We start from the raw sequence: 25152 nt of genomic DNA, 5'->3' as shown, positions 1-25152 counted from the left end.
GAAATCAAAGAACATGACTCTCACAGTGTTACCTAACCCGTCCAGGTCAACATAGGCCGAGTAATGGGCATCTGGCAAAACCAATCCAGATCTTCAAATCCCACCTTTGGTTTGGCACGTCCCAGTTTGTTGCTTCAGCGCACCTCTACAGAGCCTCATTAGTTTCCTTTGCGACACAGGCTGCTGCTGGAGTAGAGGCTGACAGAGGTGCAGAGGTTTGATCTGATCGGCCAAGGGGAGGTAGGGCTATCGTGTGCCGTGTGACTCCTTCTACACTGGCATACGGCAGGTCCAGTGTCCTATTACCCTGGCTGGACGCTACGCAAAGCACTTTATGTTTGGCACAGTCGCAGCTAGTGTAGCCGGTTGATATTCCCCAATACTGAGTTGAAGTCATCCGGGCGCTGCATCGGGAGTCACCAGTGATTGAGTGCACGACAAGAATCTTGGACCAAGTGTGCAGATTGTCGCTGACCGTTTCCGTAGTGTAGTGGTCATCACGTTCGCCTCACACGCGAAAGGTCCCCGGTTCGAAACCGGGCGGAAACAGTTGACTGTGTTGCTTTTTCAGATTGCAAATAGGGAAGTTTGTGCAGAAAGATACGCTGCTTGTTGCTGCTTAGTGCTTTTGTCATTCTTGGTGAATAGTCATCAGCGGGTAGACACTCACCTCAAAATAACTTGTTTTCCAGCATTTCAAGTATTTTGAGTTCAGAAAGCAAGCGCATTACAGCAAGCATTTGCCCACACCCTATTTTGTCTGTTTCCGTAGTGTAGTGGTTATCACGTTCGCCTAACACGCGAAAGGTCCCCGGTTCGAAACCGGGCGGAAACATCTTTCTTTGCTCCTTTTTCTGCCTAAAATGAATAAACAGATATGTCCATTCATATGCAGAATCTGTATTCCAAGGACAACAGTTGTGTTGTCAGAGGTATTCCGCTTACCTCTTGTAGTCTGAGTAGTATTGACCGGACGCATTTTAGCGGGCGTTGATTATATGCGAGAAGAAATCAATCTAAGTTTGGAGCAAAAGAGGCAGAAGGCCAAGGGGACTGTTGAAGTTGACTTTGACGACCTCTATTTCTCATCGTCTTTCACTTAGGGTATTTTGCCGACTTCTTCCAGGCCAATTTCATTTTCTGTCTCAATTGGTGTGGGGAAGGTTGAACTACACTCACCTCAGCTGGACACAAGGACGAGCTTTATGCCTCAGTCTTTCTTGGTGAATAAGCAGCCGCCGGTAGAAAACTTTACTCTCCCCGTCGGGGAATCGAACCCCGGTCTTCCGCGTGACAGGCGGAGATACTGTCCACTATACTAACGAGGACTGCGGTGTCAGACATTTTGGCACTAACGAGGACTGCGGTGTCAGACATTTCGGCACTTGAACGGCCTGATGGCGGTGCTCCAGTGTTTGCCAGGAACATGCAGCGGTAAAGCTCATATTTGCCCAGTTTTCCTGGATTGCACCCTTTCAGTCTTACATACTGTGGTCAAACAGTCATACGGTCCACAATCCAGGAAACCAAGGGAGCATCTACCAGCAAAGCAATGGGGAAATCAAAGAACATGACTCTCACAGTGTTACCTAACCCGTCCAGGTCAACATAGGCCGAGTAATGGGCATCTGGCAAAACCAATCCAGATCTTCAAATCCCACCTTTGGTTTGGCACGTCCCAGTTTGTTGCTTCAGCGCACCTCTACAGAGCCTCATTAGTTTCCTTTGCGACACAGGCTGCTGCTGGAGTAGAGGCTGACAGAGGTGCAGAGGTTTGATCTGATCGGCCAAGGGGAGGTAGGGCTATCGTGTGCCGTGTGACTCCTTCTACGCTGGCATACGGCAGGTCCAGTGTCCTATTACCCTGGCTGGACGCTACGCAAAGCACTTTATGTTTGGCACAGTCGCAGCTAGTGTAGCCGGTTGATATTCCTCAATACTGAGTTGAAGTCATCCGGGCGCTGCATCGGGAGTCACCAGTGATTGAGTGCACGACAAGAATCTTGGACCAAGTGTGCAGATTGTCGCTGACCGTTTCCGTAGTGTAGTGGTCATCACGTTCGCCTCACACGCGAAAGGTCCCCGGTTCGAAACCGGGCGGAAACAGTTGACTGTGTTGCTTTTTCAGATTGCAAATAGGGAAGTTTGTGCAGAAAGATACGCTGCTTGTTGCTGCTTAGTACTTTTGTCATTCTTGGTGAATAGTCATCAGCGGGTAGACACTCACCTCAAAATAACTTGTTTTCCAGCATTTCAAGTATTTTGAGTTCAGAAAGCAAGCGCATTACAGCAAGCATTTGCCCACACCCTATTTTGTCTGTTTCCGTAGTGTAGTGGTTATCACGTTCGCCTAACACGCGAAAGGTCCCCGGTTCGAAACCGGGCGGAAACATCTTTCTTTGCTCCTTTTTCTGCCTAAAATGAATAAACAGATATGTCCATTCATATGCAGAATCTGTATTCCAAGGACAACAGTTGTGTTGTCAGAGGTATTCCGCTTACCTCTTGTAGTCTGAGTAGTATTGACCGGACGCATTTTAGCGGGCGTTGATTATATGCGAGAAGAAATCAATCTAAGTTTGGAGCAAAAGAGGCAGAAGGCCAAGGGGACTGAGAAGTTGACTTTGACGACCTCTATTTCTCATCGTCTTTCACTTAGGGTATTTTGCCGACTTCTTCCAGGCCAATTTCATTTTCTGTCTCAATTGGTGTGGGGAAGGTTGAACTACACTCACCTCAGCTGGACACAAGGACGAGCTTTATGCCTCAGTCTTTCTTGGTGAATAAGCAGCCGCCGGTAGAAAACTTTACTCTCCCCGTCGGGGAATCGAACCCCGGTCTTCCGCGTGACAGGCGGAGATACTGTCCACTATACTAACGAGGACTGCGGTGTCAGACATTTCGGCACTTGAACGGCCTGATGGCGGTGCTCCAGTGTTTGCCAGGAACATGCAGCGGTAAAGCTCATATTTGCCCAGTTTTCCTGGATTGCACCCTTTCAGTCTTACATACTGTGGTCAAACAGTCATACGGTCCACAATCCAGGAAACCAAGGGAGCATCTACCTGCAAAGCAATGGGGAAATCAAAGAACATGACTCTCACAGTGTTACCTAACCCGTCCAGGTCAACATAGGCCGAGTAATGGGCATCTGGCAAAACCAATCCAGATCTTCAAATCCCACCTTTGGTTTGGCACGTCCCAGTTTGTTGCTTCAGCGCACCTCTACAGAGCCTCATTAGTTTCCTTTGCGACACAGGCTGCTGCTGGAGTAGAGGCTGACAGAGGTGCAGAGGTTTGATCTGATCGGCCAAGGGGAGGTAGGGCTATCGTGTGCCGTGTGACTCCTTCTACGCTGGCATACGGCAGGTCCAGTGTCCTATTACCCTGGCTGGACGCTACGCAAAGCACTTTATGTTTGGCACAGTCGCAGCTAGTGTAGCCGGTTGATATTCCCCAATACTGAGTTGAAGTCATCCGGGCGCTGCATCGGGAGTCACCAGTGATTGAGTGCACGACAAGAATCTTGGACCAAGTGTGCAGATTGTCGCTGACCGTTTCCGTAGTGTAGTGGTCATCACGTTCGCCTCACACGCGAAAGGTCCCCGGTCCGAAACCGGGCGGAAACAGTTGACTGTGTTGCTTTTTCAGATTGCAAATAGAGAAGTTTGTGCAGAAAGATACGCTGCTTGTTGCTGCTTAGTACTTTTGTCATTCTTGGTGAATAGTCATCAGCGGGTAGACACTCACCTCAAAATAACTTGTTTTCCAGCATTTCAAGTATTTTGAGTTCAGAAAGCAAGCGCATTACAGCAAGCATTTGCCCACACCCTATTTTGTCTGTTTCGGTAGTGTAGTGGTTATCACGTTCGCCTAACACGCGAAAGGTCCCCGGTTCGAAACCGGGCGGAAACATCTTTCTTTGCTCCTTTTTCTGCCTAAAATGAATAAACAGATATGTCCATTCATATGCAGAATCTGTATTCCAAGGACAACAGTTGTGTTGTCAGAGGTATTCCGCTTACCTCTTGTAGTCTGAGTAGTATTGACCGGACGCATTTTAGCGGGCGTTGATTATATGCGAGAAGAAATCAATCTAAGTTTGGAGCAAAAGAGGCAGAAGGCCAAGGGGACTGAGAAGTTGACTTTGACGACCTCTATTTCTCATCGTCTTTCACTTAGGGTATTTTGCCGACTTCTTCCAGGCCAATTTCATTTTCTGTCTCAATTGGTGTGGGGAAGGTTGAACTACACTCACCTCAGCTGGACACAAGGACGAGCTTTATGCCTCAGTCTTTCTTGGTGAATAAGCAGCCGCCGGTAGAAAACTTTACTCTCCCCGTCGGGGAATCGAACCCCGGTCTTCCGCGTGACAGGCGGAGATACTGTCCACTATACTAACGAGGACTGCGGTGTCAGACATTTCGGCACTTGAACGGCCTGATGGCGGTGCTCCAGTGTTTGCCAGGAACATGCAGCGGTAAAGCTCATATTTGCCCAGTTTTCCTGGATTGCACCCTTTCAGTCTTACATACTGTGGTCAAACAGTCATACGGTCCACAATCCAGGAAACCAAGGGAGCATCTACCTGCAAAGCAATGGGGAAATCAAAGAACATGACTCTCACAGTGTTACCTAACCCGTCCAGGTCAACATAGGCCGAGTAATGGGCATCTGGCAAAACCAATCCAGATCTTCAAATCCCACCTTTGGTTTGGCACGTCCCAGTTTGTTGCTTCAGCGCACCTCTACAGAGCCTCATTAGTTTCCTTTGCGACACAGGCTGCTGCTGGAGTAGAGGCTGACAGAGGTGCAGAGGTTTGATCTGATCGGCCAAGGGGAGGTAGGGCTATCGTGTGCCGTGTGACTCCTTCTACGCTGGCATACGGCAGGTCCAGTGTCCTATTACCCTGGCTGGACGCTACGCAAAGCACTTTATGTTTGGCACAGTCGCAGCTAGTGTAGCCGGTTGATATTCCCCAATACTGAGTTGAAGTCATCCGGGCGCTGCATCGGGAGTCACCAGTGATTGAGTGCACGACAAGAATCTTGGACCAAGTGTGCAGATTGTCGCTGACCGTTTCCGTAGTGTAGTGGTCATCACGTTCGCCTCACACGCGAAAGGTCCCCGGTCCGAAACCGGGCGGAAACAGTTGACTGTGTTGCTTTTTCAGATTGCAAATAGAGAAGTTTGTGCAGAAAGATACGCTGCTTGTTGCTGCTTAGTACTTTTGTCATTCTTGGTGAATAGTCATCAGCGGGTAGACACTCACCTCAAAATAACTTGTTTTCCAGCATTTCAAGTATTTTGAGTTCAGAAAGCAAGCGCATTACAGCAAGCATTTGCCCACACCCTATTTTGTCTGTTTCGGTAGTGTAGTGGTTATCACGTTCGCCTAACACGCGAAAGGTCCCCGGTTCGAAACCGGGCGGAAACATCTTTCTTTGCTCCTTTTTCTGCCTAAAATGAATAAACAGATATGTCCATTCATATGCAGAATCTGTATTCCAAGGACAACAGTTGTGTTGTCAGAGGTATTCCGCTTACCTCTTGTAGTCTGAGTAGTATTGACCGGACGCATTTTAGCGGGCGTTGATTATATGCGAGAAGAAATCAATCTAAGTTTGGAGCAAAAGAGGCAGAAGGCCAAGGGGACTGAGAAGTTGACTTTGACGACCTCTATTTCTCATCGTCTTTCACTTAGGGTATTTTGCCGACTTCTTCCAGGCCAATTTCATTTTCTGTCTCAATTGGTGTGGGGAAGGTTGAACTACACTCACCTCAGCTGGACACAAGGACGAGCTTTATGCCTCAGTCTTTCTTGGTGAATAAGCAGCCGCCGGTAGAAAACTTTACTCTCCCCGTCGGGGAATCGAACCCCGGTCTTCCGCGTGACAGGCGGAGATACTGTCCACTATACTAACGAGGACTGCGGTGTCAGACATTTCGGCACTTGAACGGCCTGATGGCGGCGCTCCAGTGTTTGCCAGGAACATGCAGCGGTAAAGCTCATATTTGCCCAGTTTTCCTGGATTGCACCCTTTCAGTCTTACATACTGTGGTCAAACAGTCATACGGTCCACAATCCAGGAAACCAAGGGAGCATCTACCAGCAAAGCAATGGGGAAATCAAAGAACATGACTCTCACAGTGTTACCTAACCCGTCCAGGTCAACATAGGCCGAGTAATGGGCATCTGGCAAAACCAATCCAGATCTTCAAATCCCACCTTTGGTTTGGCACGTCCCAGTTTGTTGCTTCAGCGCACCTCTACAGAGCCTCATTAGTTTCCTTTGCGACACAGGCTGCTGCTGGAGTAGAGGCTGACAGAGGTGCAGAGGTTTGATCTGATCGGCCAAGGGGAGGTAGGGCTATCGTGTGCCGTGTGACTCCTTCTACGCTGGCATACGGCAGGTCCAGTGTCCTATTACCCTGGCTGGACGCTACGCAAAGCACTTTATGTTTGGCACAGTCGCAGCTAGTGTAGCCGGTTGATATTCCCCAATACTGAGTTGAAGTCATCCGGGCGCTGCATCGGGAGTCACCAGTGATTGAGTGCACGACAAGAATCTTGGACCAAGTGTGCAGATTGTCGCTGACCGTTTCCGTAGTGTAGTGGTCATCACGTTCGCCTCACACGCGAAAGGTCCCCGGTCCGAAACCGGGCGGAAACAGTTGACTGTGTTGCTTTTTCAGATTGCAAATAGGGAAGTTTGTGCAGAAAGATACGCTGCTTGTTGCTGCTTAGTACTTTTGTCATTCTTGGTGAATAGTCATCAGCGGGTAGACACTCATCTCAAAATAACTTGTTTTCCAGCATTTCAAGTATTTTGAGTTCAGAAAGCAAGCGCATTACAGCAAGCATTTGCCCACACCCTATTTTGTCTGTTTCGGTAGTGTAGTGGTTATCACGTTCGCCTAACACGCGAAAGGTCCCCGGTTCGAAACCGGGCGGAAACATCTTTCTTTGCTCCTTTTTCTGCCTAAAATGAATAAACAGATATGTCCATTCATATGCAGAATCTGTATTCCAAGGACAACAGTTGTGTTGTCAGAGGTATTCCGCTTACCTCTTGTAGTCTGAGTAGTATTGACCGGACGCATTTTAGCGGGCGTTGATTATATGCGAGAAGAAATCAATCTAAGTTTGGAGCAAAAGAGGCAGAAGGCCAAGGGGACTGAGAAGTTGACTTTGACGACCTCTATTTCTCATCGTCTTTCACTTAGGGTATTTTGCCGACTTCTTCCAGGCCAATTTCATTTTCTGTCTCAATTGGTGTGGGGAAGGTTGAACTACACTCACCTCAGCTGGACACAAGGACGAGCTTTATGCCTCAGTCTTTCTTGGTGAATAAGCAGCCGCCGGTAGAAAACTTTACTCTCCCCGTCGGGGAATCGAACCCCGGTCTTCCGCGTGACAGGCGGAGATACTGTCCACTATGCTAACGAGGACTGCGGTGTCAGACATTTCGGCACTTGAACGGCCTGATGGCGGTGCTCCAGTGTTTGCCAGGAACATGCAGCGGTAAAGCTCATATTTGCCCAGTTTTCCTGGATTGCACCCTTTCAGTCTTACATACTGTGGTCAAACAGTCATACGGTCCACAATCCAGGAAACCAAGGGAGCATCTACCAGCAAAGCAATGGGGAAATCAAAGAACATGACTCTCACAGTGTTACCTAACCCGTCCAGGTCAACATAGGCCGAGTAATGGGCATCTGGCAAAACCAATCCAGATCTTCAAATCCCACCTTTGGTTTGGCACGTCCCAGTTTGTTGCTTCAGCGCACCTCTACAGAGCCTCATTAGTTTCCTTTGCGACACAGGCTGCTGCTGGAGTAGAGGCTGACAGAGGTGCAGAGGTTTGATCTGATCGGCCAAGGGGAGGTAGGGCTATCGTGTGCCGTGTGACTCCTTCTACGCTGGCATACGGCAGGTCCAGTGTCCTATTACCCTGGCTGGACGCTACGCAAAGCACTTTATGTTTGGCACAGTCGCAGCTAGTGTAGCCGGTTGATATTCCCCAATACTGAGTTGAAGTCATCCGGGCGCTGCATCGGGAGTCACCAGTGATTGAGTGCACGACAAGAATCTTGGACCAAGTGTGCAGATTGTCGCTGACCGTTTCCGTAGTGTAGTGGTCATCACGTTCGCCTCACACGCGAAAGGTCCCCGGTCCGAAACCGGGCGGAAACAGTTGACTGTGTTGCTTTTTCAGATTGCAAATAGGGAAGTTTGTGCAGAAAGATACGCTGCTTGTTGCTGCTTAGTACTTTTGTCATTCTTGGTGAATAGTCATCAGCGGGTAGACACTCACCTCAAAATAACTTGTTTTCCAGCATTTCAAGTATTTTGAGTTCAGAAAGCAAGCGCATTACAGCAAGCATTTGCCCACACCCTATTTTGTCTGTTTCCGTAGTGTAGTGGTTATCACGTTCGCCTAACACGCGAAAGGTCCCCGGTTCGAAACCGGGCGGAAACATCTTTCTTTGCTCCTTTTTCTGCCTAAAATGAATAAACAGATATGTCCATTCATATGCAGAATCTGTATTCCAAGGACAACAGTTGTGTTGTCAGAGGTATTCCGCTTACCTCTTGTAGTCTGAGTAGTATTGACCGGACGCATTTTAGCGGGCGTTGATTATATGCGAGAAGAAATCAATCTAAGTTTGGAGCAAAAGAGGCAGAAGGCCAAGGGGACTGAGAAGTTGACTTTGACGACCTCTATTTCTCATCGTCTTTCACTTAGGGTATTTTGCCGACTTCTTCCAGGCCAATTTCATTTTCTGTCTCAATTGGTGTGGGGAAGGTTGAACTACACTCACCTCAGCTGGACACAAGGACGAGCTTTATGCCTCAGTCTTTCTTGGTGAATAAGCAGCCGCCGGTAGAAAACTTTACTCTCCCCGTCGGGGAATCGAACCCCGGTCTTCCGCGTGACAGGCGGAGATACTGTCCACTATACTAACGAGGACTGCGGTGTCAGACATTTCGGCACTTGAACGGCCTGATGGCGGCGCTCCAGTGTTTGCCAGGAACATGCAGCGGTAAAGCTCATATTTGCCCAGTTTTCCTGGATTGCACCCTTTCAGTCTTACATACTGTGGTCAAACAGTCATACGGTCCACAATCCAGGAAACCAAGGGAGCATCTACCAGCAAAGCAATGGGGAAATCAAAGAACATGACTCTCACAGTGTTACCTAACCCGTCCAGGTCAACATAGGCCGAGTAATGGGCATCTGGCAAAACCAATCCAGATCTTCAAATCCCACCTTTGGTTTGGCACGTCCCAGTTTGTTGCTTCAGCGCACCTCTACAGAGCCTCATTAGTTTCCTTTGCGACACAGGCTGCTGCTGGAGTAGAGGCTGACAGAGGTGCAGAGGTTTGATCTGATCGGCCAAGGGGAGGTAGGGCTATCGTGTGCCGTGTGACTCCTTCTACGCTGGCATACGGCAGGTCCAGTGTCCTATTACCCTGGCTGGACGCTACGCAAAGCACTTTATGTTTGGCACAGTCGCAGCTAGTGTAGCCGGTTGATATTCCCCAATACTGAGTTGAAGTCATCCGGGCGCTGCATCGGGAGTCACCAGTGATTGAGTGCACGACAAGAATCTTGGACCAAGTGTGCAGATTGTCGCTGACCGTTTCCGTAGTGTAGTGGTCATCACGTTCGCCTCACACGCGAAAGGTCCCCGGTCCGAAACCGGGCGGAAACAGTTGACTGTGTTGCTTTTTCAGATTGCAAATAGGGAAGTTTGTGCAGAAAGATACGCTGCTTGTTGCTGCTTAGTACTTTTGTCATTCTTGGTGAATAGTCATCAGCGGGTAGACACTCACCTCAAAATAACTTGTTTTCCAGCATTTCAAGTATTTTGAGTTCAGAAAGCAAGCGCATTACAGCAAGCATTTGCCCACACCCTATTTTGTCTGTTTCGGTAGTGTAGTGGTTATCACGTTCGCCTAACACGCGAAAGGTCCCCGGTTCGAAACCGGGCGGAAACATCTTTCTTTGCTCCTTTTTCTGCCTAAAATGAATAAACAGATATGTCCATTCATATGCAGAATCTGTATTCCAAGGACAACAGTTGTGTTGTCAGAGGTATTCCGCTTACCTCTTGTAGTCTGAGTAGTATTGACCGGACGCATTTTAGCGGGCGTTGATTATATGCGAGAAGAAATCAATCTAAGTTTGGAGCAAAAGAGGCAGAAGGCCAAGGGGACTGAGAAGTTGACTTTGACGACCTCTATTTCTCATCGTCTTTCACTTAGGGTATTTTGCCGACTTCTTCCAGGCCAATTTCATTTTCTGTCTCAATTGGTGTGGGGAAGGTTGAACTACACTCACCTCAGCTGGACACAAGGACGAGCTTTATGCCTCAGTCTTTCTTGGTGAATAAGCAGCCGCCGGTAGAAAACTTTACTCTCCCCGTCGGGGAATCGAACCCCGGTCTTCCGCGTGACAGGCGGAGATACTGTCCACTATACTAACGAGGACTGCGGTGTCAGACATTTCGGCACTTGAACGGCCTGATGGCGGCGCTCCAGTGTTTGCCAGGAACATGCAGCGGTAAAGCTCATATTTGCCCAGTTTTCCTGGATTGCACCCTTTCAGTCTTACATACTGTGGTCAAACAGTCATACGGTCCACAATCCAGGAAACCAAGGGAGCATCTACCAGCAAAGCAATGGGGAAATCAAAGAACATGACTCTCACAGTGTTACCTAACCCGTCCAGGTCAACATAGGCCGAGTAATGGGCATCTGGCAAAACCAATCCAGATCTTCAAATCCCACCTTTGGTTTGGCACGTCCCAGTTTGTTGCTTCAGCGCACCTCTACAGAGCCTCATTAGTTTCCTTTGCGACACAGGCTGCTGCTGGAGTAGAGGCTGACAGAGGTGCAGAGGTTTGATCTGATCGGCCAAGGGGAGGTAGGGCTATCGTGTGCCGTGTGACTCCTTCTACGCTGGCATACGGCAGGTCCAGTGTCCTATTACCCTGGCTGGACGCTACGCAAAGCACTTTATGTTTGGCACAGTCGCAGCTAGTGTAGCCGGTTGATATTCCCCAATACTGAGTTGAAGTCATCCGGGCGCTGCATCGGGAGTCACCAGTGATTGAGTGCACGACAAGAATCTTGGACCAAGTGTGCAGATTGTCGCTGACCGTTTCCGTAGTGTAGTGGTCATCACGTTCGCCTCACACGCGAAAGGTCCCCGGTCCGAAACCGGGCGGAAACAGTTGACTGTGTTGCTTTTTCAGATTGCAAATAGGGAAGTTTGTGCAGAAAGATACGCTGCTTGTTGCTGCTTAGTACTTTTGTCATTCTTGGTGAATAGTCATCAGCGGGTAGACACTCACCTCAAAATAACTTGTTTTCCAGCATTTCAAGTATTTTGAGTTCAGAAAGCAAGCGCATTACAGCAAGCATTTGCCCACACCCTATTTTGTCTGTTTCGGTAGTGTAGTGGTTATCACGTTCGCCTAACACGCGAAAGGTCCCCGGTTCGAAACCGGGCGGAAACATCTTTCTTTGCTCCTTTTTCTGCCTAAAATGAATAAACAGATATGTCCATTCATATGCAGAATCTGTATTCCAAGGACAACAGTTGTGTTGTCAGAGGTATTCCGCTTACCTCTTGTAGTCTGAGTAGTATTGACCGGACGCATTTTAGCGGGCGTTGATTATATGCGAGAAGAAATCAATCTAAGTTTGGAGCAAAAGAGGCAGAAGGCCAAGGGGACTGAGAAGTTGACTTTGACGACCTCTATTTCTCATCGTCTTTCACTTAGGGTATTTTGCCGACTTCTTCCAGGCCAATTTCATTTTCTGTCTCAATTGGTGTGGGGAAGGTTGAACTACACTCACCTCAGCTGGACACAAGGACGAGCTTTATGCCTCAGTCTTTCTTGGTGAATAAGCAGCCGCCGGTAGAAAACTTTACTCTCCCCGTCGGGGAATCGAACCCCGGTCTTCCGCGTGACAGGCGGAGATACTGTCCACTATACTAACGAGGACTGCGGTGTCAGACATTTCGGCACTTGAACGGCCTGATGGCGGCGCTCCAGTGTTTGCCAGGAACATGCAGCGGTAAAGCTCATATTTGCCCAGTTTTCCTGGATTGCACCCTTTCAGTCTTACATACTGTGGTCAAACAGTCATACGGTCCACAATCCAGGAAACCAAGGGAGCATCTACCAGCAAAGCAATGGGGAAATCAAAGAACATGACTCTCACAGTGTTACCTAACCCGTCCAGGTCAACATAGGCCGAGTAATGGGCATCTGGCAAAACCAATCCAGATCTTCAAATCCCACCTTTGGTTTGGCACGTCCCAGTTTGTTGCTTCAGCGCACCTCTACAGAGCCTCATTAGTTTCCTTTGCGACACAGGCTGCTGCTGGAGTAGAGGCTGACAGAGGTGCAGAGGTTTGATCTGATCGGCCAAGGGGAGGTAGGGCTATCGTGTGCCGTGTGACTCCTTCTACGCTGGCATACGGCAGGTCCAGTGTCCTATTACCCTGGCTGGACGCTACGCAAAGCACTTTATGTTTGGCACAGTCGCAGCTAGTGTAGCCGGTTGATATTCCCCAATACTGAGTTGAAGTCATCCGGGCGCTGCATCGGGAGTCACCAGTGATTGAGTGCACGACAAGAATCTTGGACCAAGTGTGCAGATTGTCGCTGACCGTTTCCGTAGTGTAGTGGTCATCACGTTCGCCTCACACGCGAAAGGTCCCCGGTCCGAAACCGGGCGGAAACAGTTGACTGTGTTGCTTTTTCAGATTGCAAATAGGGAAGTTTGTGCAGAAAGATACGCTGCTTGTTGCTGCTTAGTACTTTTGTCATTCTTGGTGAATAGTCATCAGCGGGTAGACACTCACCTCAAAATAACTTGTTTTCCAGCATTTCAAGTATTTTGAGTTCAGAAAGCAAGCGCATTACAGCAAGCATTTGCCCACACCCTATTTTGTCTGTTTCGGTAGTGTAGTGGTTATCACGTTCGCCTAACACGCGAAAGGTCCCCGGTTCGAAACCGGGCGGAAACATCTTTCTTTGCTCCTTTTTCTGCCTAAAATGAATAAACAGATATGTCCATTCATATGCAGAATCTGTATTCCAAGGACAACAGTTGTGTTGTCAGAGGTATTCCGCTTACCTCTTGTAGTCTGAGTAGTATTGACCGGACGCATTTTAGCGGGCGTTGATTATATGCGAGAAGAAATCAATCTAAGTTTGGAGCAAAAGAGGCAGAAGGCCAAGGGGACTGAGAAGTTGACTTTGACGACCTCTATTTCTCATCGTCTTTCACTTAGGGTATTTTGCCGACTTCTTCCAGGCCAATTTCATTTTCTGTCTCAATTGGTGTGGGGAAGGTTGAACTACACTCACCTCAGCTGGACACAAGGACGAGCTTTATGCCTCAGTCTTTCTTGGTGAATAAGCAGCCGCCGGTAGAAAACTTTACTCTCCCCGTCGGGGAATCGAACCCCGGTCTTCCGCGTGACAGGCGGAGATACTGTCCACTATACTAACGAGGACTGCGGTGTCAGACATTTCGGCACTTGAACGGCCTGATGGCGGCGCTCCAGTGTTTGCCAGGAACATGCAGCGGTAAAGCTCATATTTGCCCAGTTTTCCTGGATTGCACCCTTTCAGTCTTACATACTGTGGTCAAACAGTCATACGGTCCACAATCCAGGAAACCAAGGGAGCATCTACCAGCAAAGCAATGGGGAAATCAAAGAACATGACTCTCACAGTGTTACCTAACCCGTCCAGGTCAACATAGGCCGAGTAATGGGCATCTGGCAAAACCAATCCAGATCTTCAAATCCCACCTTTGGTTTGGCACGTCCCAGTTTGTTGCTTCAGCGCACCTCTACAGAGCCTCATTAGTTTCCTTTGCGACACAGGCTGCTGCTGGAGTAGAGGCTGACAGAGGTGCAGAGGTTTGATCTGATCGGCCAAGGGGAGGTAGGGCTATCGTGTGCCGTGTGACTCCTTCTACGCTGGCATACGGCAGGTCCAGTGTCCTATTACCCTGGCTGGACGCTACGCAAAGCACTTTATGTTTGGCACAGTCGCAGCTAGTGTAGCCGGTTGATATTCCCCAATACTGAGTTGAAGTCATCCGGGCGCTGCATCGGGAGTCACCAGTGATTGAGTGCACGACAAGAATCTTGGACCAAGTGTGCAGATTGTCGCTGACCGTTTCCGTAGTGTAGTGGTCATCACGTTCGCCTCACACGCGAAAGGTCCCCGGTCCGAAACCGGGCGGAAACAGTTGACTGTGTTGCTTTTTCAGATTGCAAATAGGGAAGTTTGTGCAGAAAGATACGCTGCTTGTTGCTGCTTAGTACTTTTGTCATTCTTGGTGAATAGTCATCAGCGGGTAGACACTCACCTCAAAATAACTTGTTTTCCAGCATTTCAAGTATTTTGAGTTCAGAAAGCAAGCGCATTACAGCAAGCATTTGCCCACACCCTATTTTGTCTGTTTCGGTAGTGTAGTGGTTATCACGTTCGCCTAACACGCGAAAGGTCCCCGGTTCGAAACCGGGCGGAAACATCTTTCTTTGCTCCTTTTTCTGCCTAAAATGAATAAACAGATATGTCCATTCATATGCAGAATCTGTATTCCAAGGACAACAGTTGTGTTGTCAGAGGTATTCCGCTTACCTCTTGTAGTCTGAGTAGTATTGACCGGACGCATTTTAGCGGGCGTTGATTATATGCGAGAAGAAATCAATCTAAGTTTGGAGCAAAAGAGGCAGAAGGCCAAGGGGACTGAGAAGTTGACTTTGACGACCTCTATTTCTCATCGTCTTTCACTTAGGGTATTTTGCCGACTTCTTCCAGGCCAATTTCATTTTCTGTCTCAATTGGTGTGGGGAAGGTTGAACTACACTCACCTCAGCTGGACACAAGGACGAGCTTTATGCCTCAGTCTTTCTTGGTGAATAAGCAGCCGCCGGTAGAAAACTTTACTCTCCCCGTCGGGGAATCGAACCCCGGTCTTCCGCGTGACAGGCGGAGATACTGTCCACTATACTAACGAGGACTGCGGTGTCAGACATTTCGGCACTTGAACGGCCTGATGGCGGCGCTCCAGTGTTTGCCAGGAACATGCAGCGGTAAAGCTCATATTTGCCCAGTTTTCCTGGATTGCACCCTTTCAGTCTTACATACTGTGGTCAAACAGTCATACGGTCCACAATCCAGGAAACCAAGGGAGCATCTACCAGCAAAGCAATGGGGAAATCAAAGAACATGACTCTCACAGTGTTACCTAACCCGTCCAGGTCAACATAGGCCGAGTAATGGGCATCTGGCAAAACCAATCCAGATCTTCAAATCCCACCTTTGGTTTGGCACGTCCCAGTTTGTTGCTTCAGCGCACCTCTACAGAGCCTCATTAGTTTCCTTTGCGACACAGGCTGCTGCTGGAGTAGAGGCTGACAGAGGTGCAGAGGTTTGATCTGATCGGCCAAGGGGAGGTAGGGCTATCGTGTGCCGTGTGACTCCTTCTACGCTGGCATACGGCAGGTCCAGTGTCCTATTACCCTGGCTGGACGCTACGCAAAGCACTTTATGTTTGGCACAGTCGCAGCTAGTGTAGCCGGTTGATATTCCCCAATACTGAGTTGAAGTCATCCGGGCGCTGCATCGGGAGTCACCAGTGATTGAGTGCACGACAAGAATCTTGGACCAAGTGTGCAGATTGTCGCTGACCGTTTCCGTAGTGTAGTGGTCATCACGTTCGCCTCACACGCGAAAGGTCCCCGGTTCGAAACCGGGCGGAAACAGTTGACTGTGTTGCTTTTTCAGATTGCAAATAGGGAAGTTTGTGCAGAAAGATACGCTGCTTGTTGCTGCTTAGTACTTTTGTCATTCTTGGTGAATAGTCATCAGCGGGTAGACACTCACCTCAAAATAACTTGTTTTCCAGCATTTCAAGTATTTTGAGTTCAGAAAGCAAGCGCATTACAGCAAGCATTTGCCCACACCCTATTTTGTCTGTTTCGGTAGTGTAGTGGTTATCACGTTCGCCTAACACGCGAAAGGTCCCCGGTTCGAAACCGGGCGGAAACATCTTTCTTTGCTCCTTTTTCTGCCTAAAATGAATAAACAGATATGTCCATTCATATGCAGAATCTGTATTCCAAGGACAACAGTTGTGTTGTCAGAGGTATTCCGCTTACCTCTTGTAGTCTGAGTAGTATTGACCGGACGCATTTTAGCGGGCGTTGATTATATGCGAGAAGAAATCAATCTAAGTTTGGAGCAAAAGAGGCAGAAGGCCAAGGGGACTGAGAAGTTGACTTTGACGACCTCTATTTCTCATCGTCTTTCACTTAGGGTATTTTGCCGACTTCTTCCAGGCCAATTTCATTTTCTGTCTCAATTGGTGTGGGGAAGGTTGAACTACACTCACCTCAGCTGGACACAAGGACGAGCTTTATGCCTCAGTCTTTCTTGGTGAATAAGCAGCCGCCGGTAGAAAACTTTACTCTCCCCGTCGGGGAATCGAACCCCGGTCTTCCGCGTGACAGGCGGAGATACTGTCCACTATACTAACGAGGACTGCGGTGTCAGACATTTCGGCACTTGAACGGCCTGATGGCGGTGCTCCAGTGTTTGCCAGGAACATGCAGCGGTAAAGCTCATATTTGCCCAGTTTTCCTGGATTGCACCCTTTCAGTCTTACATACTGTGGTCAAACAGTCATACGGTCCACAATCCAAGAAACCAAGGGAGCATCTACCAGCAAAGCAATGGGGAAATCAAAGAACATGACTCTCACAGTGTTACCTAACCCGTCCAGGTCAACATAGGCCGAGTAATGGGCATCTGGCAAAACCAATCCAGATCTTCAAATCCCACCTTTGGTTTGGCACGTCCCAGTTTGTTGCTTCAGCGCACCTCTACAGAGCCTCATTAGTTTCCTTTGCGACACAGGCTGCTGCTGGAGTAGAGGCTGACAGAGGTGCAGAGGTTTGATCTGATCGGCCAAGGGGAGGTAGGGCTATCGTGTGCCGTGTGACTCCTTCTACGCTGGCATACGGCAGGTCCAGTGTCCTATTACCCTGGCTGGACGCTACGCAAAGCACTTTATGTTTGGCACAGTCGCAGCTAGTGTAGCCGGTTGATATTCCCCAATACTGAGTTGAAGTCATCCGGGCGCTGCATCGGGAGTCTGTATGTTTCATTTTCTGTCTCAATTGGTGTGGGGAAGGTTGAACTACACTCACCTCAGCTGGACACAAGGACGAGCTTTATGCCTCAGTCTTTCTTGGTGAATAAGCAGCCGCCGGTAGAAAACTTTACTCTCCCCGTCGGGGAATCGAACCCCGGTCTTCCGCGTGACAGGCGGAGATACTGTCCACTATACTAACGAGGACTGCGGTGTCAGACATTTCGGCACTTGAACGGCCTGATGGCGGTGCTCCAGTGTTTGCCAGGAACATGCAGCGGTAAAGCTCATATTTGCCCAGTTTTCCTGGATTGCACCCTTTCAGTCTTACATACTGTGGTCAAACAGTCATACGGTCCACAATCCAGGAAACCAAGGGAGCATCTACCTGCAAAGCAATGGGGAAATCAAAGAACATGACTCTCACAGTGTTACCTAACCCGTCCAGGTCAACATAGGCCGAGTAATGGGCATCTGGCAAAACCAATCCAGATCTTCAAATCCCACCTTTGGTTTGGCACGTCCCAGTTTGTTGCTTCAGCGCACCTCTACAGAGCCTCATTAGTTTCCTTTGCGACACAGGCTGCTGCTGGAGTAGAGGCTGACAGAGGTGCAGAGGTTTGATCTGATCGGCCAAGGGGAGGTAGGGCTATCGTGTGCCGTGTGACTCCTTCTACGCTGGCATACGGCAGGTCCAGTGTCCTATTACCCTGGCTGGACGCTACGCAAAGCACTTTATGTTTGGCACAGTCGCAGCTAGTGTAGCCGGTTGATATTCCCCAATACTGAGTTGAAGTCATCCGGGCGCTGCATCGGGAGTCACCAGTGATTGAGTGCACGACAAGAATCTTGGACCAAGTGTGCAGATTGTCGCTGACCGTTTCCGTAGTGTAGTGGTCATCACGTTCGCCTCACACGCGAAAGGTCCCCGGTCCGAAACCGGGCGGAAACAGTTGACTGTGTTGCTTTTTCAGATTGCAAATAGAGAAGTTTGTGCAGAAAGATACGCTGCTTGTTGCTGCTTAGTACTTTTGTCATTCTTGGTGAATAGTCATCAGCGGGTAGACACTCACCTCAAAATAACTTGTTTTCCAGCATTTCAAGTATTTTGAGTTCAGAAAGCAAGCGCATTACAGCAAGCATTTGCCCACACCCTATTTTGTCTGTTTCGGTAGTGTAGTGGTTATCACGTTCGCCTAACACGCGAAAGGTCCCCGGTTCGAAACCGGGCGGAAACATCTTTCTTTGCTCCTTTTTCTGCCTAAAATGAATAAACAGATATGTCCATTCATATGCAGAATCTGTATTCCAAGGACAACAGTTGTGTTGTCAGAGGTATTCCGCTTACCTCTTGTAGTCTGAGTAGTATTGACCGGACGCATTTTAGCGGGCGTTGATTATATGCGAGAAGAAATCAATCTAAGTTTGGAGCAAAAGAGGCAGAAGGCCAAGGGGACTGAGAAGTTGACTTTGACGACCTCTATTTCTCATCGTCTTTCACTTAGGGTATTTTGCCGACTTCTTCCAGGCCAATTTCATTTTCTGTCTCAATTGGTGTGGGGAAGGTTGAACTACACTCACCTCAGCTGGACACAAGGACGAGCTTTATGCCTCAGTCTTTCTTGGTGAATAAGCAGCCGCCGGTAGAAAACTTTACTCTCCCCGTCGGGGAATCGAACCCCGGTCTTCCGCGTGACAGGCGGAGATACTGTCCACTATACTAACGAGGACTGCGGTGTCAGACATTTCGGCACTTGAACGGCCTGATGGCGGTGCTCCAGTGTTTGCCAGGAACATGCAGCGGTAAAGCTCATATTTGCCCAGTTTTCCTGGATTGCACCCTTTCAGTCTTACATACTGTGGTCAAACAGTCATACGGTCCACAATCCAGGAAACCAAGGGAGCATCTACCTGCAAAGCAATGGGGAAATCAAAGAACATGACTCTCACAGTGTTACCTAACCCGTCCAGGTCAACATAGGCCGAGTAATGGGCATCTGGCAAAACCAATCCAGATCTTCAAATCCCACCTTTGGTTTGGCACGTCCCAGTTTGTTGCTTCAGCGCACCTCTACAGAGCCTCATTAGTTTCCTTTGCGACACAGGCTGCTGCTGGAGTAGAGGCTGACAGAGGTGCAGAGGTTTGATCTGATCGGCCAAGGGGAGGTAGGGCTATCGTGTGCCGTGTGACTCCTTCTACGCTGGCATACGGCAGGTCCAGTGTCCTATTACCCTGGCTGGACGCTACGCAAAGCACTTTATGTTTGGCACAGTCGCAGCTAGTGTAGCCGGTTGATATTCCCCAATACTGAGTTGAAGTCATCCGGGCGCTGCATCGGGAGTCACCAGTGATTGAGTGCACGACAAGAATCTTGGACCAAGTGTGCAGATTGTCGCTGACCGTTTCCGTAGTGTAGTGGTCATCACGTTCGCCTCACACGCGAAAGGTCCCCGGTTCGAAACCGGGCGGAAACAGTTGACTGTGTTGCTTTTTCAGATTGCAAATAGGGAAGTTTGTGCAGAAAGATACGCTGCTTGTTGCTGCTTAGTACTTTTGTCATTCTTGGTGAATAGTCATCAGCGGGTAGACACTCACCTCAAAATAACTTGTTTTCCAGCATTTCAAGTATTTTGAGTTCAGAAAGCAAGCGCATTACAGCAAGCATTTGCCCACACCCTAATTTGTCTGTTTCCGTAGTGTAGTGGTTATCACGTTCGCCTAACACGCGAAAGGTCCCCGGTTCGAAACCGGGCGGAAACATCTTTCTTTGCTCCTTTTTCTGCCTAAAATGAATAAACAGATATGTCCATTCATATGCAGAATCTGTATTCCAAGGACAACAGTTGTGTTGTCAGAGGTATTCCGCTTACCTCTTGTAGTCTGAGTAGTATTGACCGGACGCATTTTAGCGGGCGTTGATTATATGCGAGAAGAAATCAATCTAAGTTTGGAGCAAAAGAGGCAGAAGGCCAAGGGGACTGAGAAGTTGACTTTGACGACCTCTATTTCTCATCGTCTTTCACTTAGGGTATTTTGCCGATTTCTTCCAGGCCAATTTCATTTTCTGTCTCAATTGGTGTGGGGAAGGTTGAACTACACTCACCTCAGCTGGACACAAGGACGAGCTTTATGCCTCAGTCTTTCTTGGTGAATAAGCAGCCGCCGGTAGAAAACTTTACTCTCCCCGTCGGGGAATCGAACCCCGGTCTTCCGCGTGACAGGCGGAGATACTGTCCACTATACTAACGAGGACTGCGGTGTCAGACATTTCGGCACTTGAACGGCCTGATGGCGGCGCTCCAGTGTTTGCCAGGAACATGCAGCGGTAAAGCTCATATTTGCCCAGTTTTCCTGGATTGCACCCTTTCAGTCTTACATACTGTGGTCAAACAGTCATACGGTCCACAATCCAGGAAACCAAGGGAGCATCTACCAGCAAAGCAATGGGGAAATCAAAGAACATGACTCTCACAGTGTTACCTAACCCGTCCAGGTCAACATAGGCCGAGTAATGGGCATCTGGCAAAACCAATCCAGATCTTCAAATCCCACCTTTGGTTTGGCACGTCCCAGTTTGTTGCTTCAGCGCACCTCTACAGAGCCTCATTAGTTTCCTTTGCGACACAGGCTGCTGCTGGAGTAGAGGCTGACAGAGGTGCAGAGGTTTGATCTGATCGGCCAAGGGGAGGTAGGGCTATCGTGTGCCGTGTGACTCCTTCTACGCTGGCATACGGCAGGTCCAGTGTCCTATTACCCTGGCTGGACGCTACGCAAAGCACTTTATGTTTGGCACAGTCGCAGCTAGTGTAGCCGGTTGATATTCCTCAATACTGAGTTGAAGTCATCCGGGCGCTGCATCGGGAGTCACCAGTGATTGAGTGCACGACAAGAATCTTGGACCAAGTGTGCAGATTGTCGCTGACCTTTTCCGTAGTGTAGTGGTCATCACGTTCGCCTCACACGCGAAAGGTCCCCGGTCCGAAACCGGGCGGAAACAGTTGACTGTGTTGCTTTTTCAGATTGCAAATAGGGAAGTTTGTGCAGAAAGATACGCTGCTTGTTGCTGCTTAGTACTTTTGTCATTCTTGGTGAATAGTCATCAGCGGGTAGACACTCACCTCAAAATAACTTGTTTTCCAGCATTTCAAGTATTTTGAGTTCAGAAAGCAAGCGCATTACAGCAAGCATTTGCCCACACCCTAATTTGTCTGTTTCCGTAGTGTAGTGGTTATCACGTTCGCCTAACACGCGAAAGGTCCCCGGTTCGAAACCGGGCGGAAACATCTTTCTTTGCTCCTTTTTCTGCCTAAAATGAATAAACAGATATGTCCATTCATATGCAGAATCTGTATTCCAAGGACAACAGTTGTGTTGTCAGAGGTATTCCGCTTACCTCTTGTAGTCTGAGTAGTATTGACCGGACGCATTTTAGCGGGCGTTGATTATATGCGAGAAGAAATCAATCTAAGTTTGGAGCAAAAGAGGCAGAAGGCCAAGGGGACTGAGAAGTTGACTTTGACGACCTCTATTTCTCATCGTCTTTCACTTAGGGTATTTTGCCGACTTCTTCCAGGCCAATTTCATTTTCTGTCTCAATTGGTGTGGGGAAGGTTGAACTACACTCACCTCAGCTGGACACAAGGACGAGCTTTATGCCTCAGTCTTTCTTGGTGAATAAGCAGCCGCCGGTAGAAAACTTTACTCTCCCCGTCGGGGAATCGAACCCCGGTCTTCCGCGTGACAGGCGGAGATACTGTCCACTATACTAACGAGGACTGCGGTGTCAGACATTTCGGCACTTGAACGGCCTGATGGCGGCGCTCCAGTGTTTGCCAGGAACATGCAGCGGTAAAGCTCATATTTGCCCAGTTTTCCTGGATTGCACCCTTTCAGTCTTACATACTGTGGTCAAACAGTCATACGGTCCACAATCCAGGAAACCAAGGGAGCATCTACCAGCAAAGCAATGGGGAAATCAAAGAACATGACTCTCACAGTGTTACCTAACCCGTCCAGGTCAACATAGGCCGAGTAATGGGCATCTGGCAAAACCAATCCAGATCTTCAAATCCCACCTTTGGTTTGGCACGTCCCAGTTTGTTGCTTCAGCGCACCTCTACAGAGCCTCATTAGTTTCCTTTGCGACACAGGCTGCTGCTGGAGTAGAGGCTGACAGAGGTGCAGAGGTTTGATCTGATCGGCCAAGGGGAGGTAGGGCTATCGTGTGCCGTGTGACTCCTTCTACGCTGGCATACGGCAGGTCCAGTGTCCTATTACCCTGGCTGGACGCTACGCAAAGCACTTTATGTTTGGCACAGTCGCAGCTAGTGTAGCCGGTTGATATTCCCCAATACTGAGTTGAAGTCATCCGGGCGCTGCATCGGGAGTCACCAGTGATTGAGTGCACGACAAGAATCTTGGACCAAGTGTGCAGATTGTCGCTGACCGTTTCCGTAGTGTAGTGGTCATCACGTTCGCCTCACACGCGAAAGGTCCCCGGTTCGAAACCGGGCGGAAACAGTTGACTGTGTTGCTTTTTCAGATTGCAAATAGGGAAGTTTGTGCAGAAAGATACGCTGCTTGTTGCTGCTTAGTACTTTTGTCATTCTTGGTGAATAGTCATCAGCGGGTAGACACTCACCTCAAAATAACTTGTTTTCCAGCATTTCAAGTATTTTGAGTTCAGAAAGCAAGCGCATTACAGCAAGCATTTGCCCACACCCTAATTTGTCTGTTTCCGTAGTGTAGTGGTTATCACGTTCGCCTAACACGCGAAAGGTCCCCGGTTCGAAACCGGGCGGAAACATCTTTCTTTGCTCCTTTTTCTGCCTAAAATGAATAAACAGATATGTCCATTCATATGCAGAATCTGTATTCCAAGGACAACAGTTGTGTTGTCAGAGGTATTCCGCTTACCTCTTGTAGTCTGAGTAGTATTGACCGGACGCATTTTAGCGGGCGTTGATTATATGCGAGAAGAAATCAATCTAAGTTTGGAGCAAAAGAGGCAGAAGGCCAAGGGGACTGAGAAGTTGACTTTGACGACCTCTATTTCTCATCGTCTTTCACTTAGGGTATTTTGCCGACTTCTTCCAGGCCAATTTCATTTTCTGTCTCAATTGGTGTGGGGAAGGTTGAACTACACTCACCTCAGCTGGACACAAGGACGAGCTTTATGCCTCAGTCTTTCTTGGTGAATAAGCAGCCGCCGGTAGAAAACTTTACTCTCCCCGTCGGGGAATCGAACCCCGGTCTTCCGCGTGACAGGCGGAGATACTGTCCACTATACTAACGAGGACTGCGGTGTCAGACATTTCGGCACTTGAACGGCCTGATGGCGGTGCTCCAGTGTTTGCCAGGAACATGCAGCGGTAAAGCTCATATTTGCCCAGTTTTCCTGGATTGCACCCTTTCAGTCTTACATACTGTGGTCAAACAGTCATACGGTCCACAATCCAGGAAACCAAGGGAGCATCTACCTGCAAAGCAATGGGGAAATCAAAGAACATGACTCTCACAGTGTTACCTAACCCGTCCAGGTCAACATAGGCCGAGTAATGGGCATCTGGCAAAACCAATCCAGATCTTCAAATCCCACCTTTGGTTTGGCACGTCCCAGTTTGTTGCTTCAGCGCACCTCTACAGAGCCTCATTAGTTTCCTTTGCGACACAGGCTGCTGCTGGAGTAGAGGCTGACAGAGGTGCAGAGGTTTGATCTGATCGGCCAAGGGGAGGTAGGGCTATCGTGTGCCGTGTGACTCCTTCTACGCTGGCATACGGCAGGTCCAGTGTCCTATTACCCTGGCTGGACGCTACGCAAAGCACTTTATGTTTGGCACAGTCGCAGCTAGTGTAGCCGGTTGATATTCCCCAATACTGAGTTGAAGTCATCCGGGCGCTGCATCGGGAGTCACCAGTGATTGAGTGCACGACAAGAATCTTGGACCAAGTGTGCAGATTGTCGCTGACCGTTTCCGTAGTGTAGTGGTCATCACGTTCGCCTCACACGCGAAAGGTCCCCGGTTCGAAACCGGGCGGAAACAGTTGACTGTGTTGCTTTTTCAGATTGCAAATAGGGAAGTTTGTGCAGAAAGATACGCTGCTTGTTGCTGCTTAGTACTTTTGTCATTCTTGGTGAATAGTCATCAGCGGGTAGACACTCACCTCAAAATAACTTGTTTTCCAGCATTTCAAGTATTTTGAGTTCAGAAAGCAAGCGCATTACAGCAAGCATTTGCCCACACCCTAATTTGTCTGTTTCCGTAGTGTAGTGGTTATCACGTTCGCCTAACACGCGAAAGGTCCCCGGTTCGAAACCGGGCGGAAACATCTTTCTTTGCTCCTTTTTCTGCCTAAAATGAATAAACAGATATGTCCATTCATATGCAGAATCTGTATTCCAAGGACAACAGTTGTGTTGTCAGAGGTATTCCGCTTACCTCTTGTAGTCTGAGTAGTATTGACCGGACGCATTTTAGCGGGCGTTGATTATATGCGAGAAGAAATCAATCTAAGTTTGGAGCAAAAGAGGCAGAAGGCCAAGGGGACTGAGAAGTTGACTTTGACGACCTCTATTTCTCATCGTCTTTCACTTAGGGTATTTTGCCGACTTCTTCCAGGCCAATTTCATTTTCTGTCTCAATTGGTGTGGGGAAGGTTGAACTACACTCACCTCAGCTGGACACAAGGACGAGCTTTATGCCTCAGTCTTTCTTGGTGAATAAGCAGCCGCCGGTAGAAAACTTTACTCTCCCCGTCGGGGAATCGAACCCCGGTCTTCCGCGTGACAGGCGGAGATACTGTCCACTATACTAACGAGGACTGCGGTGTCAGACATTTCGGCACTAACGAGGACTGCGGTGTCAGACATTTCGGCACTTGAACGGCCTGATGGCGGTGCTCCAGTGTTTGCCAGGAACATGCAGCGGTAAAGCTCATATTTGCCCAGTT

The 25152-nt window shown here is 48.8% G+C and overlaps 49 non-coding genes across 49 annotated transcripts; 32 read left to right on the top strand and 17 right to left on the bottom strand.

Annotated features, from left to right (window-relative positions):
- Window positions 1-476: 476 nt before the first annotated feature.
- On the top strand, window positions 477-549 carry trnav-cac (transfer RNA valine (anticodon CAC)). Its single transcript has one exon. It is a non-coding gene; the product is annotated as a tRNA-Val (tRNA).
- Window positions 550-762: 213 nt separating this feature from the next.
- On the top strand, window positions 763-835 carry trnav-aac (transfer RNA valine (anticodon AAC)). Its single transcript has one exon. It is a non-coding gene; the product is annotated as a tRNA-Val (tRNA).
- A 421-nt stretch (window positions 836-1256) lies between these two features.
- trnad-guc (transfer RNA aspartic acid (anticodon GUC)) lies at window positions 1257-1328 on the bottom strand. The gene has a single exon. It is a non-coding gene; the product is annotated as a tRNA-Asp (tRNA).
- A 705-nt stretch (window positions 1329-2033) lies between these two features.
- Window positions 2034-2106, top strand: trnav-cac (transfer RNA valine (anticodon CAC)). Its single transcript has one exon. It is a non-coding gene; the product is annotated as a tRNA-Val (tRNA).
- A 213-nt stretch (window positions 2107-2319) lies between these two features.
- On the top strand, window positions 2320-2392 carry trnav-aac (transfer RNA valine (anticodon AAC)). Its single transcript has one exon. It is a non-coding gene; the product is annotated as a tRNA-Val (tRNA).
- A 420-nt stretch (window positions 2393-2812) lies between these two features.
- Window positions 2813-2884, bottom strand: trnad-guc (transfer RNA aspartic acid (anticodon GUC)). The gene has a single exon. It is a non-coding gene; the product is annotated as a tRNA-Asp (tRNA).
- Window positions 2885-3556: 672 nt separating this feature from the next.
- Window positions 3557-3629, top strand: trnav-cac (transfer RNA valine (anticodon CAC)). Its single transcript has one exon. It is a non-coding gene; the product is annotated as a tRNA-Val (tRNA).
- A 213-nt stretch (window positions 3630-3842) lies between these two features.
- trnav-aac (transfer RNA valine (anticodon AAC)) lies at window positions 3843-3915 on the top strand. The gene has a single exon. It is a non-coding gene; the product is annotated as a tRNA-Val (tRNA).
- A 420-nt stretch (window positions 3916-4335) lies between these two features.
- Window positions 4336-4407, bottom strand: trnad-guc (transfer RNA aspartic acid (anticodon GUC)). The gene has a single exon. It is a non-coding gene; the product is annotated as a tRNA-Asp (tRNA).
- Window positions 4408-5079: 672 nt separating this feature from the next.
- On the top strand, window positions 5080-5152 carry trnav-cac (transfer RNA valine (anticodon CAC)). The gene has a single exon. It is a non-coding gene; the product is annotated as a tRNA-Val (tRNA).
- Window positions 5153-5365: 213 nt separating this feature from the next.
- Window positions 5366-5438, top strand: trnav-aac (transfer RNA valine (anticodon AAC)). Its single transcript has one exon. It is a non-coding gene; the product is annotated as a tRNA-Val (tRNA).
- Window positions 5439-5858: 420 nt separating this feature from the next.
- trnad-guc (transfer RNA aspartic acid (anticodon GUC)) lies at window positions 5859-5930 on the bottom strand. Its single transcript has one exon. It is a non-coding gene; the product is annotated as a tRNA-Asp (tRNA).
- Window positions 5931-6602: 672 nt separating this feature from the next.
- Window positions 6603-6675, top strand: trnav-cac (transfer RNA valine (anticodon CAC)). Its single transcript has one exon. It is a non-coding gene; the product is annotated as a tRNA-Val (tRNA).
- Window positions 6676-6888: 213 nt separating this feature from the next.
- trnav-aac (transfer RNA valine (anticodon AAC)) lies at window positions 6889-6961 on the top strand. Its single transcript has one exon. It is a non-coding gene; the product is annotated as a tRNA-Val (tRNA).
- Window positions 6962-7381: 420 nt separating this feature from the next.
- Window positions 7382-7453, bottom strand: trnad-guc (transfer RNA aspartic acid (anticodon GUC)). The gene has a single exon. It is a non-coding gene; the product is annotated as a tRNA-Asp (tRNA).
- A 672-nt stretch (window positions 7454-8125) lies between these two features.
- trnav-cac (transfer RNA valine (anticodon CAC)) lies at window positions 8126-8198 on the top strand. The gene has a single exon. It is a non-coding gene; the product is annotated as a tRNA-Val (tRNA).
- A 213-nt stretch (window positions 8199-8411) lies between these two features.
- trnav-aac (transfer RNA valine (anticodon AAC)) lies at window positions 8412-8484 on the top strand. Its single transcript has one exon. It is a non-coding gene; the product is annotated as a tRNA-Val (tRNA).
- A 420-nt stretch (window positions 8485-8904) lies between these two features.
- On the bottom strand, window positions 8905-8976 carry trnad-guc (transfer RNA aspartic acid (anticodon GUC)). The gene has a single exon. It is a non-coding gene; the product is annotated as a tRNA-Asp (tRNA).
- A 672-nt stretch (window positions 8977-9648) lies between these two features.
- Window positions 9649-9721, top strand: trnav-cac (transfer RNA valine (anticodon CAC)). Its single transcript has one exon. It is a non-coding gene; the product is annotated as a tRNA-Val (tRNA).
- Window positions 9722-9934: 213 nt separating this feature from the next.
- Window positions 9935-10007, top strand: trnav-aac (transfer RNA valine (anticodon AAC)). The gene has a single exon. It is a non-coding gene; the product is annotated as a tRNA-Val (tRNA).
- Window positions 10008-10427: 420 nt separating this feature from the next.
- trnad-guc (transfer RNA aspartic acid (anticodon GUC)) lies at window positions 10428-10499 on the bottom strand. Its single transcript has one exon. It is a non-coding gene; the product is annotated as a tRNA-Asp (tRNA).
- A 672-nt stretch (window positions 10500-11171) lies between these two features.
- On the top strand, window positions 11172-11244 carry trnav-cac (transfer RNA valine (anticodon CAC)). Its single transcript has one exon. It is a non-coding gene; the product is annotated as a tRNA-Val (tRNA).
- A 213-nt stretch (window positions 11245-11457) lies between these two features.
- On the top strand, window positions 11458-11530 carry trnav-aac (transfer RNA valine (anticodon AAC)). Its single transcript has one exon. It is a non-coding gene; the product is annotated as a tRNA-Val (tRNA).
- A 420-nt stretch (window positions 11531-11950) lies between these two features.
- trnad-guc (transfer RNA aspartic acid (anticodon GUC)) lies at window positions 11951-12022 on the bottom strand. The gene has a single exon. It is a non-coding gene; the product is annotated as a tRNA-Asp (tRNA).
- Window positions 12023-12694: 672 nt separating this feature from the next.
- On the top strand, window positions 12695-12767 carry trnav-cac (transfer RNA valine (anticodon CAC)). Its single transcript has one exon. It is a non-coding gene; the product is annotated as a tRNA-Val (tRNA).
- A 213-nt stretch (window positions 12768-12980) lies between these two features.
- Window positions 12981-13053, top strand: trnav-aac (transfer RNA valine (anticodon AAC)). The gene has a single exon. It is a non-coding gene; the product is annotated as a tRNA-Val (tRNA).
- A 420-nt stretch (window positions 13054-13473) lies between these two features.
- trnad-guc (transfer RNA aspartic acid (anticodon GUC)) lies at window positions 13474-13545 on the bottom strand. Its single transcript has one exon. It is a non-coding gene; the product is annotated as a tRNA-Asp (tRNA).
- A 672-nt stretch (window positions 13546-14217) lies between these two features.
- Window positions 14218-14290, top strand: trnav-cac (transfer RNA valine (anticodon CAC)). The gene has a single exon. It is a non-coding gene; the product is annotated as a tRNA-Val (tRNA).
- A 213-nt stretch (window positions 14291-14503) lies between these two features.
- On the top strand, window positions 14504-14576 carry trnav-aac (transfer RNA valine (anticodon AAC)). The gene has a single exon. It is a non-coding gene; the product is annotated as a tRNA-Val (tRNA).
- A 420-nt stretch (window positions 14577-14996) lies between these two features.
- trnad-guc (transfer RNA aspartic acid (anticodon GUC)) lies at window positions 14997-15068 on the bottom strand. Its single transcript has one exon. It is a non-coding gene; the product is annotated as a tRNA-Asp (tRNA).
- Window positions 15069-15740: 672 nt separating this feature from the next.
- Window positions 15741-15813, top strand: trnav-cac (transfer RNA valine (anticodon CAC)). Its single transcript has one exon. It is a non-coding gene; the product is annotated as a tRNA-Val (tRNA).
- Window positions 15814-16026: 213 nt separating this feature from the next.
- On the top strand, window positions 16027-16099 carry trnav-aac (transfer RNA valine (anticodon AAC)). The gene has a single exon. It is a non-coding gene; the product is annotated as a tRNA-Val (tRNA).
- A 420-nt stretch (window positions 16100-16519) lies between these two features.
- Window positions 16520-16591, bottom strand: trnad-guc (transfer RNA aspartic acid (anticodon GUC)). Its single transcript has one exon. It is a non-coding gene; the product is annotated as a tRNA-Asp (tRNA).
- A 745-nt stretch (window positions 16592-17336) lies between these two features.
- Window positions 17337-17408, bottom strand: trnad-guc (transfer RNA aspartic acid (anticodon GUC)). The gene has a single exon. It is a non-coding gene; the product is annotated as a tRNA-Asp (tRNA).
- Window positions 17409-18080: 672 nt separating this feature from the next.
- trnav-cac (transfer RNA valine (anticodon CAC)) lies at window positions 18081-18153 on the top strand. Its single transcript has one exon. It is a non-coding gene; the product is annotated as a tRNA-Val (tRNA).
- Window positions 18154-18366: 213 nt separating this feature from the next.
- Window positions 18367-18439, top strand: trnav-aac (transfer RNA valine (anticodon AAC)). Its single transcript has one exon. It is a non-coding gene; the product is annotated as a tRNA-Val (tRNA).
- A 420-nt stretch (window positions 18440-18859) lies between these two features.
- Window positions 18860-18931, bottom strand: trnad-guc (transfer RNA aspartic acid (anticodon GUC)). Its single transcript has one exon. It is a non-coding gene; the product is annotated as a tRNA-Asp (tRNA).
- A 672-nt stretch (window positions 18932-19603) lies between these two features.
- trnav-cac (transfer RNA valine (anticodon CAC)) lies at window positions 19604-19676 on the top strand. The gene has a single exon. It is a non-coding gene; the product is annotated as a tRNA-Val (tRNA).
- Window positions 19677-19889: 213 nt separating this feature from the next.
- trnav-aac (transfer RNA valine (anticodon AAC)) lies at window positions 19890-19962 on the top strand. The gene has a single exon. It is a non-coding gene; the product is annotated as a tRNA-Val (tRNA).
- A 420-nt stretch (window positions 19963-20382) lies between these two features.
- Window positions 20383-20454, bottom strand: trnad-guc (transfer RNA aspartic acid (anticodon GUC)). The gene has a single exon. It is a non-coding gene; the product is annotated as a tRNA-Asp (tRNA).
- A 672-nt stretch (window positions 20455-21126) lies between these two features.
- On the top strand, window positions 21127-21199 carry trnav-cac (transfer RNA valine (anticodon CAC)). Its single transcript has one exon. It is a non-coding gene; the product is annotated as a tRNA-Val (tRNA).
- Window positions 21200-21412: 213 nt separating this feature from the next.
- On the top strand, window positions 21413-21485 carry trnav-aac (transfer RNA valine (anticodon AAC)). The gene has a single exon. It is a non-coding gene; the product is annotated as a tRNA-Val (tRNA).
- Window positions 21486-21905: 420 nt separating this feature from the next.
- trnad-guc (transfer RNA aspartic acid (anticodon GUC)) lies at window positions 21906-21977 on the bottom strand. Its single transcript has one exon. It is a non-coding gene; the product is annotated as a tRNA-Asp (tRNA).
- Window positions 21978-22649: 672 nt separating this feature from the next.
- trnav-cac (transfer RNA valine (anticodon CAC)) lies at window positions 22650-22722 on the top strand. The gene has a single exon. It is a non-coding gene; the product is annotated as a tRNA-Val (tRNA).
- A 213-nt stretch (window positions 22723-22935) lies between these two features.
- Window positions 22936-23008, top strand: trnav-aac (transfer RNA valine (anticodon AAC)). Its single transcript has one exon. It is a non-coding gene; the product is annotated as a tRNA-Val (tRNA).
- Window positions 23009-23428: 420 nt separating this feature from the next.
- trnad-guc (transfer RNA aspartic acid (anticodon GUC)) lies at window positions 23429-23500 on the bottom strand. Its single transcript has one exon. It is a non-coding gene; the product is annotated as a tRNA-Asp (tRNA).
- Window positions 23501-24172: 672 nt separating this feature from the next.
- Window positions 24173-24245, top strand: trnav-cac (transfer RNA valine (anticodon CAC)). The gene has a single exon. It is a non-coding gene; the product is annotated as a tRNA-Val (tRNA).
- A 213-nt stretch (window positions 24246-24458) lies between these two features.
- On the top strand, window positions 24459-24531 carry trnav-aac (transfer RNA valine (anticodon AAC)). The gene has a single exon. It is a non-coding gene; the product is annotated as a tRNA-Val (tRNA).
- Window positions 24532-24951: 420 nt separating this feature from the next.
- On the bottom strand, window positions 24952-25023 carry trnad-guc (transfer RNA aspartic acid (anticodon GUC)). Its single transcript has one exon. It is a non-coding gene; the product is annotated as a tRNA-Asp (tRNA).
- Between the last annotated feature and the right edge of the window lie 129 nt (window positions 25024-25152).

Source organism: Semicossyphus pulcher, unplaced genomic scaffold (genome assembly GCF_022749685.1).
Source record: "Semicossyphus pulcher isolate SPU_LCO1_2020_fin unplaced genomic scaffold, fSemPul1.0.p SCAF_11, whole genome shotgun sequence".
Taxonomy (NCBI): Eukaryota; Metazoa; Chordata; class Actinopteri; order Labriformes; family Labridae; genus Semicossyphus; species Semicossyphus pulcher.
The sequence above is the reverse complement of the archived record's forward strand: the minus strand, read 5'-3'. Positions and strand labels throughout refer to the sequence as shown.